The sequence below is a fragment of the Peromyscus maniculatus genome, chromosome X, assembly GCF_049852395.1.
Source record: "Peromyscus maniculatus bairdii isolate BWxNUB_F1_BW_parent chromosome X, HU_Pman_BW_mat_3.1, whole genome shotgun sequence".
Lineage (NCBI taxonomy): Eukaryota > Metazoa > Chordata > Mammalia > Rodentia > Cricetidae > Peromyscus > Peromyscus maniculatus.
In genome coordinates, this window is record NC_134875.1 from 131396161 (window position 1) to 131410411 (window position 14251).

The 14251-nt window shown below is 50.7% G+C and overlaps 1 long non-coding RNA gene across 1 annotated transcript; it reads left to right on the plus strand.

The window, feature by feature from the left end:
- The first annotated feature begins 10346 nt into the window (after positions 1-10346).
- Positions 10347-12041, plus strand: LOC143270957 (uncharacterized). Its single transcript, XR_013048152.1, has 3 exons — positions 10347-10491; positions 10855-10944; positions 11845-12041. It is a non-coding gene; the product is annotated as an uncharacterized LOC143270957 (long non-coding RNA).
- The last annotated feature ends 2210 nt before the right edge of the window (positions 12042-14251 follow it).

Sequence of the window (14251 nt, forward strand, 5' to 3'; positions counted from 1 at the left end):
ACTGATCCACTCATGAGGGTGTCACCACATGGCTGAAAAGTTCTTCATGCTGTTCTAATGACAATTACCGTTTACCCCACCCCCACCCGCCCCATGCATGCATTCATGTGTCTGAATGTCTGAGTTCGGGCACACATATGCCATGGCATGCAAAGTGCTTTACCCTCTGGGCTGTCTTCCTCAGTCCCTTCATGTTTCTTTTTTTTTTCTTTCTTTTTTTTTCGAGACAGGGTTTTTCTGTGTAGCTTTTTGCCTTTCCAGGATCTCACTCTGTAGTCCAGGCTGGCCTTGAACTCACAGAGATCTGCCTCCCGAGTGCTGGGATTAAAGGCGTGTGCCACCATTGCGCGGCTTCCCTTCATATTTCTTTTCTTTTCTTTTCTTTTCTTTTCTTTTCTTTTCTTTTCTTTTCTTTTCTTTTCTTTTCTTTTCTTTTCTTTTCTTTTCTTTTCTTTCCTTTCCTTTCCTTTCCTTTCCTCTTTTCTTCTTCTTCTTCTTCTTCTTCTTCTTCTTCTTCTTCTTCTTCTTCTTCTTCTTCTTCTTCTTCTTCTTCTTCATCTTCCTCCTCCTCCTCCTCCTCCTTCTCCTTTTCCCCCTCCTCTTCCTCCTTCTCCTTTTTCCTCCTTCTCCTTCTCCTTCTCCCCCTCCACTTCCTCCTCCTCCTCATTATTATTATTATTTTATAAGGCATCATGACATATACCTTTAATCCTAGCACTTGGGGGATAGAAGCAGGTGGATCTCTTTGAGTTCTTAACCAATCTGGTCTACATCGTGAGTTCCAGGGCAGCTAGAGCTACATAATAGAGAGAATTTATCTCAAAAAACTCACCTCCACATTTCTTTTTCTCTTTTTCTGTGCATGCACGTGCACACCTGGAGGTCAGGATAGGTTGCAGGAGTTGATTTTCTTCTACCTTGTGGGCTCTAGGACTCAAACCCGTGTCATCAAACGTGGTGGCAAGTGCCTCCATCTGTTGAGCCATCTTGGCAACCCCTTCTTGTCTCTCTTTTGCTTTCTCTTCTCTACCCTTTCCAGGGGTGCCGCAGAAGCAGGTGGCACTGGCGACACGAAGCCCTCTTCTCACTCCTGACCCTCTTAGGTTGTAGACAGCCTTCGTTCGGCCCTGGATCCACTGGGGTAGCTGGAGCAGTTTCCTGACCTCCCGAGGGCTGCCTTCAAATGAGCTCTCTTCCCAGCTTCCTGGCAAGGGAGGCTGTGGAAAAGGCTTCTTGGCAAGAACCCTCCATATTCTTAACCCAAATGAGTATCCCCAGGTGAATGAAGTTTGGTATATGAGGCTTACTGCAAAACCTCATGAGAGATGGGGGAAGGGACTATCCCTGGCCTGCTGGCTGTTGAAGCTGGTGATAGGGTCACAGCTCTCTTTATGCAATTCTCTGGACTTTCGCACACATCTGAATTACATAATACAATTTCTTAAAAAGACACTTCCCCCAATAAAACCCATAGTCTCCACCTCCCTCTGTCTTTCCTTGCTGTTGGCCTTCTGAAAACCATTGTGTCAGGCACACTGCATCCCGGAGACTTTAAAAGCAATATCTTCTGACCATAATGTCAGGCTAACACAAGATTATTAGCAACTCATACGAGATGCGGAAGCAGTAATCTTGCTTTGCCGCTTACTGTAGTGACTTAATGGTTATATATTTTATCCTGAAGCGTGGGAAATGAATACCAAAAGCATATACTCTAACGCAAAAGCTCTTATTTTTAACATTTAACTTTATATAGAGTATGAAAGTGTTGACTTTCATCTGGTAAGCAGGGAGACTAAATTATATTGTTTTAGAGGAATAATTCTACAGCCCAAAGTGGCACCTTTTGCTCTAGGTTGAATATACCTGGGCTCCTGAACAATGAGAAGTTAGGGTGACCAGCAAAGAGCTATTTATCCTCAGGAATGAGATCTCAGTGCCTGGTTTGGGATGGACTGTTTCCAAAAGAGCCAGCAGTTCAAACATTGCTCTTGAGTCAAACATGCTCTCCAGTTTCCACATGACCATCAGTCCCAACATTTCCATCATGGCTGCCAATTAGAGCTGTTTAATATCCACAGGGATGCCACTGTTCTCTGATTTGTTCCTTTCCTTTCCTTTCCTTTCCTTTCCTTTCCTTTCCTTTCCTTTCCTTTCCTTTCCTTTCCTTTCCTTTCCTTTCCTTTCCTTTCCTTTCCTTTCCTTTCCTTTCCTTTCCTTCCCTTCCCTTCCCTTCCCTTCCCTTCCCTTCCCTTCCCTTCCCTTCCCTTCCCTTCCCTTCCCTTCCCTTCCCTTCCCTTCCCTTCCCTTCCCTTTCCTTTCCTTTCCTTTCCCTTCATCCCCTTATCCACCCTCATCTGTCTTTCTTACAGATAGTATCTCAGGGATGGAATGATGGCTTAGCACTTCAAGTTGTCTTAGTCCTTGTTCTAGTGCTGTGAAGAGCTGCCATGAACGAGGCAACTTACAAAAGAAAGCATTTACTTGGGGATTTGCTTATGTTTCAGAGGGTGAGCCCATGGCTGTCATGGTGGGGAGCATGGGAGCAGGTATGGCGTTGGAGCAGTAGCTGAGAGAGCTTACATCTTATCCACAAGCAGCAGGCAGAGAGAGATAGAGAGATACAGAGATATACATATAGATAGATGATAGCTAGAAAGCTAGATAGACTGGGCTTGGTGTGGACTTTTGAAACCTCAAGCCCACCTCCAGTGACACACCTTGTCCAACAAGGCCACACCTCCTAATCCTTTTAAAAACAGTTCTACCAATTAAGGCCCAAGAATTCAAATATATGAGCCTCTGGGAAGCATTCTCTTTAAGCCGCTGCAATAACACTTCCTTCTCTTGCAGAGGACCAGAGTTTGGTTCCTAGTACTCATGACAGGTGGCTACAACCACTTGTAACTCTGGCTCCAGGGGATTGATCGCCCTCTTATAGACTTCATGGGCACTGGTACTCATGTACACACGCACACGCACGCGCACGTGCACGCGCACATGCATGCACACATACTCACTTAATAAAAAGAAAATCTTTAATAACAAAAAAGAGACAGTGTTTCATATCCTAGGTTGGCTTCCAACTCAGTGTATAGCCAAGGATGACTCTGAGTGTCTGGTCCTTCTGTTCACACGCCCAGGCTCTGGGATCACAGGTGTGGAACATTAGGCCTCCTTTATGTAGTGCCGGGGATGGAACCCAGAGCTTTGGACTTGCTAGGCAAGTCCTCTGCCAACTGAGCTGTACCCCCAGGCCCCCCAGGCCTGTGCTGAGGCTTCTGAGAGTAAACAGATACGTTAGATGGTGAGGACTGACACTTTGAAAGGAAAGAGCCAGGAGACCTGCGAACAAGGGCACAGAGACATCCTCCTCCTTGAAAGATGAGAAACGAAATGAAGTTTTACAATGAAACAGCCAGTCTATGACGTTGATTGTCTTGACTCTCCGGGTTCCATTAATGATTGGAGGTTTGTAGAAGCCAGAGCCAGGGCCTTCCAAAAGGCAGGCCATGTCAGGTTTGGGGGGTGTTACAGGTATGCTGAGTGCGACAAACAATGCTGAGTGGGTCTAGGGAAAGGAGGATGGCAGGGGTAGGCTCAGCCTGTCCTTGTCTGCAGACTGCCTCTCAGGAAGCCTGGAGACCCCAGGCAGGTATGAGGGCAGGTCTTAGGACCAGGCTTTCTGGAAATAGAGGTGTGCAGAAGGCTTGTAGCTTCAGACCTTTAAATGGACAACAGAGAGCAGAGAACAAAGGCTTGCTCAGGGCTTTGAGGGAAAACACTTCGTACCATGGAATTGTGACTGTGAGACTCAGGGCCCTTTCAAGGCATTGAGTAAGCTCCTACTGTGTGCAGACAGGTTCCAATGGTCTTGCAGACTCAAGCTTCAAACGGAGCCAAGGTCTGGGTTCCTCCTCGACCCTGGCCTCCCTCACCAACTCTCAGGAATGCCTCTCCCAATCCATAGGGCACAGCTGGGCCTCCGGTAGCTCACAGCTGCGGCTCCTGACCCTCAGATTTTCACCTCCCTTTCTCAGTTACTCCTCTGCTCCAAAACCTCCCATGGTGACCTTCTTGACAGAAGCTGTCTTAGTTAGTTTCTGTTGCTGTGAAGAGACACTATGACCACAGCAACCCTTTTAAAGGAAAGCATTTAATCGGGGCTGGCTTACAGTTTCAGAGGTTTAGTCCGTTATCATCATGGCAGCGTGCAGGCAGACATGGTGCTGGGGAAGGAGCTGAGAGTTCTTGATCCACAGGCAGTAGGAAGTGAACTGTGTTGCTGGACTTAGCTTGAGCAAAGAGACCTCAAAGCCCGCCCCCACAGTGGCACTCCCTCCAACAAGGCCACACCTACTCCAACAAGACCACACCCCCTAATAGTGCCACTCCCCCTATGAGCCTATGGGGGCCGTTTTCATTCAAGCCACCACAGAAGCCCAATCATTACTCTGACTCTTGTGGCCTTTTTTCACCGGAGTCTGCCTCTATGCCACCTACTCCCACTCACTCCACTCAAGCCACAAGAGGCTCTCTCTCACCTCAGGGCCTTTGTACCGGCGGCTCCCTCCGTCTGCCGTGTTCTTCCTCTAGACACCCTCGTGAGTTGCTTCCTCACCTCCTTACCTCTCCGTCCTCATGAGGTCCTCCTCAATGACCCTATTTAAATCTCACGCTGCTTTCATTCCCACTTCCTTCATCTCCTACCTACCTCTAGCTGTCACCATCACAAAGCATCTCCCAAGTGTCTCCATTGACTATTTCTCTCTCCTTCTTCAAGTAGATGGTGTGAGAAGGCAGGACCATCCCATCTTTTCATTTACTCCTACATCCCAGAGTTGTAAAACCCCAGGGGCCCCTGTAAACACTTGCTGAATGAATGAATGAACGCACCCCCTCTTGCACACTCAAACTATCGGCATTGTTACTGTTACTGTCAGGGTGTGTATGCGTCGGGCATGGGGAGGTCAGGACAGTCTCGTGCAGTGGGTTCTTTCCTTCCGTCTTCACACGGGTTCTGGGCTTTGAACCCAGGCTGTCAGGCTTGGCTGCCAAGTGCTTTTGCCTACTGAGTCATCTTACTGGCCTGGTACCCTTGCGGCTTTGGGCCTTTGCTCTTCTTGGACCCTTCTTCACAGGTTCAAATCTGCCTTGTCCCAGGCAAATTGACTGCCTTTCCTACTCCGCCATTCTACTTGGCAACCACTTCTCTGTGCCAGGTGTCCCCACATTGTGACCCCCCTGGATCTGCTCCCTTCTTCCATGGAGCTCCTGATCTTGCTGCTTGTCCACATGGCAGCTGGTGAGCCCAACTCCTCTCCTCTTGTCTGCTGCCCAGTGTTCAGTCCCATGACCCTTTGCGGCTCTTCCCTATGTCCCTCTGCGTCCCTGCTAGGCAGCAGACTCTTTCTAGTCTGAAGGCAGTTCTCTGCCTCCTACCATTTCTGGCACTCTCTCCCTTCTAGAGGCTTCTGTCTCTCATATCCATAATCCAAAATCAATAAGGAAATGCCTAACAGCCGAGTGCAGGGATTAAAGAAGGAAAGAAAAGGAATAAAGGCAAGTCCAGCTTGCTAGTTCCTGTGCAGTATAGCATCCTCTTACTGCCTCATCTCTGCGAATGGTCCACCCGTCCTCTGTGCATTCAAGCTGGAGGTCGGGACCCACTTTGACATCCCATGCCCTCTCCTGTGGTCCTGCTGGTTCACCTTACTTGGTGCTGTCTGGGTGGCTTTCTGTGTCTATTCTCCAGCCAGGGCTCTACTTCTGGCCTGCCTCACCCTTCCCCTGGGAGGTTGTGGAAAGTGCTGGACAGGGCCCTTCCGCCGCTGCCGCTGGTGCCAGTGTTTGGAAACCAAATAGGACCTAATTATCCTGCATTCGAGAAGCTCCAGCCAAGAAGAGAGAAGCCACTCAAGGTATTTAAACACAGGGAAATGGGCTTCTCAAGATGCTAGAGTAGCTGAAGAGCCAGATAGGCAAGCTAGAGGTTAGCAGTGACAGCTAGATCCCTAGGGCTGGAAGGACAGAGGAAAGGGGACATGCTGGAGAAGCAACTGAGGCAGAGACACTACCCAAGGCAGTGCGGGCAGAAATGTGTGCTCTCTCCCTCTTTCTGTCCTCTGCTCCCCTGCCAATGATTCTCACTGGCTGAACCTTTATAGAGGCCACTTGAAAAGGAGCCTGGGAAATGTAGTTCCATGTTTTTGAAACAGCACAAAGGATGGCGGGGCCTAGATCTAAGGGGAGACTGACAGACAGTGCATACTTCCTGGTGAAGAAATCTTCTGGCCAGATGTAGTGGTTCAGGCCTGTAATCACAGCACCCAGGAAGCAGAAACAAGAGGATTACCATGAGTTCCAGCCCAGCCCGGGGATACATAGTGAGTTCTAGGGCAATCTGGGCTACAGTGTGAGAATTCTATTTCAAAAAACAACAAAGCAAAAGACCCAGAAACCTTCTGTAGGTCCCCTTATCCATCAGCTCGGAACTCTGGTCTTTCTCCATGCAGTGGGTGGCTTGCCTGCGTCTGTCCCAGCATATAAATGCTACCTTTGGATGGTAATTGGACTGCTGTTTGCGGCCTCCACCCGCCTCTGTACATGTTATCATTCAATGTCTTCTGTCCAGAAGTCTTTTCTTTCCAGCCGCGCTTGCACAGTCTCCTATGAAGCCACCACCTTCACGCAGCCTTCCTGACCATCACTTCCGGCTCAGAACACACACACACACACACACACACACACACACACACACACACACACACACACTCCCCATGGGGTTCTTTTTTTCCTTTCCCAACACTTCCTGCATGTGTGCCTCGCCTCGTTTCTCTCCGTCGTCTCCTGGTTATTAATGGGCTTGTCTCAGCTCCCCATTAGACTGCAGGCGTCCTAAAAGGCTTGTTCAAATGAAGCCTCTGCAGCGCCCTGCACCTGGGAAGGGCTCACTGCATTTGAGTTTAATGAATGAACAAGTAAGTCGGCAGCACACAGCAGCAGGTTGCAAGGCCCAGTCAATGCAGGTGAATTCATTTTGACTTCGGCAATGCATGCCTGCGGGGGAGGGGAGGGGGGGGAGTGTGACAAGGCCTAGGGAGAAGCGATGTGGGAAGTCATTCAGGGCGGGGAGCAGATGTCCACATTCTGCCTTGTTATTACTTCAGCTTATTGTTCCAGATTTTTTCTTTTACAGAGAAAAGAATCCGCCCATGTTTTCATGTTTTTCTCATTGAAATACACCCACAGGCTTTGAAACACACCCACTGGGGAAGAGCAGGGAGGAGAGGGCAGCCGCTTGTTTCTTCCCCATGGTGTGGGGAGGCAGCTTGTGGGCAGGGGATCCCAGGGAGTCCTTCCCAGGAAGCCAAGGGCAGTGGCCTGCATGGCGGAGTTGGAACCCCGTGAAGTACGTCCTCTGGCAGCTGCCGCAGGTTAGATGCTGCGATGTCCCAACATGGCTGTGAATTTACATTTGTGGGGAGTGCTGAGAAGATGCTTTCTCTACCTGTTTGGGTCTGGGCGCAAAGGCCCAGGGAGTTGCAGAGGGTCACAAGGGCTGCAGTGTGTGGTGCCATTCCTAATTCAGATTGTTCATTCATTCATTCATTCATTTGCTTATTCGCTTGTTCATTCACACATACAATTTAATAAGTGTGAATTGGGATGGTGAGACGGCTCATCTGATAAAGGCATTTGATGCCAGTCCCAAGGACCCAAGTTTGATCCCAGGGACCCACACAGTGGGAGGATCTAACCTCGGCCTCGTATTTAACATGAAAGCTCAGGACGGTTGAGTAGCCTGCTCAGATTCTCAGTTACCAGCCTGGGTTGAATTTGAACTTAATCTCCTGATTCCCAGATGCTGATGCTTTCAGAACTTTGCGGGCATTGCCAAGACACACCCAAAACGGTCCCTCCTGGGGACTCTGTATCACAACTGTGGGTCCTTGAAGCAGCTGGGGGAAGGTCTGACAGGCTCCACGGGAACCTGTGCACTGTGCCTACCCCTTCTGCAGTGCAGGCCGCTCAGCTTGGAGCCGCTTCACAGACTGCCTTCCTAGCCCTGTGTTTATAAAGCTGCGCACGGCAGTCTGGGGTGTGGACAGCAGTGACCAGTTCTGTCTAAACAAACCGCAGCTCCTGGCTGCCAGCCTGGCCTGCTTGCCAGGGTGCACGTGACATCCTCTGGCCCAGGAGGCTTAGCTGGTCCCTTCAGTGGCCCAAGTGAGCGATGTAAAGGTGTGTGGGTCCTCAGGACAGTAGTGCCGACTGTCTTTGCTTTCCTGCATTTTTAACTCACCCCTCTTAATTTGCCAAGGGACGGAGGGATGTGTGTCTGCACAACACAGCCGTGCAGATTTCACCGAGGAGAAAGCAAGGGAAGAGGCACATTCTGGTGAAAAAGAAGGTTGAGCAGACTCTGCCTTCTAAATAATGCAACTTTGGTTTATTATCCTAGGTGTAGGTTTGAAAAATCAGGCTGAAGTCTGTCATTTTAAACAGCTTTTCAAGTGACACAGAAATTATACTATTTTTAGGTCAAACACCTAGCAGAAGTTGACATTTTAAGGTTCACTTACATGTGGAGACATCCAGAGGGAAAGGTGTGAACTCTCTCTTTCTCTCCCTCCCTCCCTCCCTCCCTCCTCCACAAACAAACAGGATGTTGGCTCTTAGTGTGAGTCCTCACCACCATGTGTTTGCGTGTTCGGTGTCGGCTGGCGGAAGTCTTCAGGAGAGCCCTCAACGTGGCAGATGTCACCTGAAGGCCACCCTTTGGAAATGCTGTCCCTGCAAATAAGCGTAGGTCACTAGAGCAGCTCTGCCTTTGTTCCCTAAGTACGGTGTCTTCTTCCCTCCGCACAGAGCATGCTATATATAAAGGCAGAGCCGTTCAGTGTCACACGGAGACTATATAAAGCCTGCTGAGAGATGAGAGATGTCCTTAACCCTTTCCTCTCAGGCTCCTGGAGCGGCTTCCTCCACTCCAGTGTGCCAAGTTCTGCTCAGGGCTTGTGAGGGTGTGGACAGGGGGGGTGGGTGGGAAGAGAAGGGGGGTGTGAACGAAGCAGCAAGGTGATATTTGTGCCCTCCCCCATGCTCAAGGGTGACAAAAGGGAAGCATGGCAGCAAGGAGCAGGGCACTCTGTCCTGTGCAAGCTCCGCAGGGGGCAAGCTGTGTGGAGTGAGGACTCTTAGGTGATTTGGCCCTTGTCTTCCCACCCCCATCTCATGGTGAGGACTGAGTGATGCTATCACAGCAGCTCAGCCTCCACCTCAGGGGAGCCTTCAGATGGCTGCTGCCTGGCTCCACACTGCGACTGCACCTTCAGCAATCATCCGGGCTCAGACCACTGACAGCAGCCACCCACAACCACCTGATTGCAGATGCTGTGACGTCAGAAGGACACGCTAAGCTCTCATCATTTTGGGCAATTTCTATGTCCACCGGATAACTTTGTCCTTTATCAAAGCATTTGGGGACCCCCGCGCCCCATGCTGGGGATAGAGTCCCAAGCCTCAGGAAGCCACCTCTGCCTTTCCTTTCTCCCTGTCTTGGGAAGCTGTTGAAAGCTGGAGCAGGAAGGCGTGCGTGGCTTTGCAGGAGGGCTGGAACGCTGCTGGAGGCAGACCGTTGTTTATGTCACTTCATCCTTTCAAACACTGTGTGGGAAGGCGCGACTAGTCTCATCTTATAGGACAGGGATCCGAGATACTCAGAGCAGCAAGACCTTCCTCCCAAAACCTACCGCTAAAATCGGAACCTTGGTGACAGAGGCCAAGCTGCATTTCCTATTTGCTAGCAGGCTGTATCTGTCTGGGGAGAGGAAGGATTGGGTAAGCTCCTGGCTTTGCCTCTGCTAACCGTGTGGTTTTACCCAGCCATTACTCTGTTGATGCATTTATCTATGTGAAAGGGTACCCCACGTTTTGTCACCCCAGACCTTGTCCATCTCAGCCACCTAGAGCTGGGCATATTACTCTCATTTATAGTCTCAGCACTCAGGAGACTGAAGCAGGAGGATTGCCGTGAGTCCAAGGCTAGTTTGGTTGACATAGTGAGTTCTAGGCCAGTCTGGACCACAGAGAGAGTGTGTTAATCAGTCAATCAATCAATCAAACACCCCCCCCCCCCCCCGCAACAAAAACAGAAAAAACATTCAAATCCAAACTTTGCTGCCTAACTGCCTGGGGCCACAGGGATGAAGCTTGCATTTCTGGGGCTGGCCAATCACAGTGTCCTAACTGGTTACAGAAGAGCATGTGATCACAGCCAGGCCAATCCAAATCTCCCTCAGGGCACCTCCACTGGTGCCAACAGGAAGGGCTCGTCCGCTCCGCTGGCATGGCTAAGCTGGAAGGCTGCGAGGCAGGTGCTACCTGGGTTGGCAAGCCTGCCTGAGCAGTCAAGTCGGGCCAAGCTGTGCAAGAAGAAGCAGCCAGACTTCTGGATCCACTTGAGCCGCTGGGTCTGCTCTCCCTTCGGTCTGTACTCCCCGAGAGTTACAGGGGGCAGTAACTCCCTCCCTCCCTCCCTCCCTCCCTCCCTCTCACCCTCCCTCCCTCCCTCTCTTCCATCCTTCCTTCCTTCCTTCCTTCCTTCCTTCCTTCCTTCCTTCCTTCCTTCCTTCCTTCCTTCCTTCCTTCCTTCCTTCCCTCCCCCGCTCCCTCTCTCCCTCCTTCCTACTTTTGCCCCCAGTAATTTGACTGAGGTGGGTCGGTGTTGCTTACAGCATGGCGGTGGGGTGGGAGGGTGGGAGGGTGGTGGTGGGGGAAACTTGGAACTGCTTTTAGTATCTTGGAAGGAATAAAATGTAGTTACTTTTTTAAAGATTTATTTTGAATTAGGTATAGGTATGGATGTGCACTGGAGAGCATCTGCACCTGAGCGCAGGTACCCTTGGTGGTGAAGAGGTCCTCGGGTCCCCTGGAGCTGAGGTACAGGCCGTTCTGAACTCTTTGACGTGGGTGCTGGGAGGCAAACGCAGATTCTCTGAAGAGCAGTGCACACTCTTAATCCTTGAGCTATCTCTCTGGACCCTGCAGCTACTTTTCATGCTAACAAAATGTGGCCTAAGTGATGGCACATGCTTTTAATCCCAGCTCTCAGGAGGCAGAGGCAGGTGGCTGTCCATGAGCTGAGGCCAAGTTCCAGAGCTGTATAGTGAGACTGTGCCTTGTTAGAGGCCGTGGCAGACTGCCTCCTTGCAGGCAACGGCTCCCTGCATCTGCGGACCTGAGGTATCCTTGCTTTAGGGCCAAGCTTAGCCTGGGAGTGGTGAGTGGCAGATAGGGTGTAGGAATGAATGCTTGTCCTAACACTATAGGGAATTAGTGTCTGAGAGGTTACGCTGTTCTAAGGAGACTGAAGGTGAGTGGATACATTCCTTGGCTCTGTCCTTTGAGTGGACAGCACCCCACTCTACCTCCTTCGTCTTCTCTTATGGGTGATCCCACAGCTTTGGGAGGGAACACTTTTTAGTCTTCAAAGTTGGTTAATTCTGGCGAGATCTGTCATAATTGGGGAAGGCTGAGAGGTTGCCAGGTTCAGGCTATTTATTTATTTATTTATTTATTTATTTATTTATTTATTTATGTATTTATTTATTCATTCATTCATTCATTCATTCATTCATTCATTTATTTATGTATGTATGTATTTGATAAGGCTACTAGGGTTATACCACAGAGCCGTATTTATACGAGACAAATACCCTGCCACCAACGTCTCCATCCCCGTTCTCTTGTAACTTTTTCCCTTTTGAGAGCAGGTTGCGCTGAGCTGCTTGGGCCGGCCTTAACTTCGGGTCCTCCTGTCTCTACCTCTCCCGCCCACAGTACCTAAATGACAGGCTTGCAGCGGCAGGCCCTGCTGACCTCAGCAATTTTGTGAGTCAACTATTCCCCATGTGGGACACCCGAGAAGACCTGGTGGTGGCGTCCAGATAAGCAAGGCAGGAATGGCAGGGATCTGAAGCCCCAGGCATTGCGGGTACCTGAGGTTGGCGCTTTGGACAATTTGAAGTGGCCCAGGTGCCAGAGGAGTTTGGGGGCCCACAAAAGTACTTGACTGTGGCATTTGCTTCCTCGCCTTCACCTTGTCCTATCTTTCCCTTCCTCATCTGTCTCTGAAACCGGGTCTCATGTAGCCCAGACCGCAGTGTCCTGAGCAGACTGACCTTGAACTAGCTCTGTAGCTCAGGCTGAGCTTCCAATCCTCCCGCCTTCCTTCCCGCTGAACTTCCGGGACCACCGGCATGGGCCGCCTCTCCTTGGCTGCCTCTCCCTTTGCCTTCGCTATTGTATTGCCCTCTCTTCTCCGTTGTTCTTGTTTGTATTGGAATACTGCTGGTGTCGACGCCTTACCAAGTGACAGAAGTGTCTCTTGCTGCGACTTCCGCCTCCGGATGCCCAAACTCTTCTGCTCCAGGGCTTGGCTCCAGGGCTCTTGTGGATCGGGTGTGGGAGGGCTCCTGCACTGTCCCTGTCGTGCCCCCACCCCCACCCCAGCCAGGGATCCACTGCTTTTCCTGGTCACTTGTTACTTCCACAGTGGCATCTGGACGACAGACACGGTTTCTCCTAATTGCATTTCAGCTGTCAGAGGGGCTGCAGGACAGAGGCCTGATGTAGCTCAGCTTCTATGATAACCCAGGCAAGGGGAAGGTTCCTTCTGGAGTCTGCTGCTCTCGTCCTCAGAGTGGTCCCTCTCCTTAAGCACCCCCCCCTTTTTAAAGATAGGGTCTTATGTAGCCCAAGGTAGCCTTGAACTTGCTATGTAGACAACTCTAGCTCTGAACTTCTGAACTTCTGATCCTCTTGTCTCTACCTCCCAAGTACCTCCTCACCAGCAAGCACTCTGCCAGTGGAGCCCCGTTCCCAGACCCTGCGTTTCTCCTCATTCTTGAGACACAGTACAGAAGTCACGGTAAAGAGTGTTTTTGGCCCTGAGGTGCAGCTTGAGAAGTTTTTACGCCTAGAATTCTGTGGCTACTGTCCAGATACGAGGAGAGAACTCCCCCATATTCCAGAAGATTCCTTGCTGCCCTTAGGAGTCCCTTTTACTGAGGTGACTACTCTCCCAACAGCCATCATAAACAGCTGGCATTTTGTTTTGTTTGAAAGACACTCTCACTCTGTATATAGCTCAGACTGGCTTTGAACTTCCGGGATCAGATGACCGTCTTCCTCAGCCTTCTGGCAGCTGGGCCTCAGGTGCATACCACTGTATTGTTTGATGGCCAGATTTAAAGATGAAAAATGAAGCTGGCCTGGCTTGCTGGGAATCCCAACAAAGGGACATAGAGGCTGGAGACAAGAATTCAAAGTTATCCTCAGCTGTAGAGCATGTTGGAGGCCAGCCTGGGCTGTTTGAGACTACCTTAAAAAAACCAAGATAAAACAGACCAAACTAGACCAAACCAGACCAGATCTGACCACTGCTGCCGCTGCTACCACCACCACCTCCATCGCAACCACCACAACCACCTCCACCACCACCACCACCACCACCACCACCACAACCACTACTATCACCTCCATCACCACCATCACCATCATCACCACCACCATCACTACCATCACCTCCACCACCACCACCACCACAACCACTACCATCACTACCATCACCTCCATCACCACCACCACCATCACCACCACCACCATCACCACCACCACCATCACCACCATCACCACCACCACCACCAGCACCACAACCATCACAACCACCTCCACCATCACCACCACCACCACAACCACCTCCACCACCACCATCACCACCAGCACCACAACCATCACAACCACCACTACCATCACCTCCACCACCACCATCACCACCAGCACCACAACCATCACAACCACCACTACCATCACCTCCACCACCACCATCACCACCAGCACCACAATCATCACAACCACCTCCACCATCACCACCAGCACCACAACCACCTCCACCACCACCAGCACCACCAGCACCACCACCATCACAACCACCACCACCATCACCACCACCACCATCACCACAAGCACCACCACCACCACCACCTCCACCACCACCATCACCACAAGCACCACCACCATCACAACCACCACCACCACCACCACCACCACCGGCACCATCAGCACCACCACCACCAGCACCACCAGCACCATCAGCACCACCACCACCAAAAACAACAACAAACAAAAAAGCGAAACAAATCTGGTTGAACAAACTCGTCAAGTTGTCTGGGCTTCTGTGCCTGGG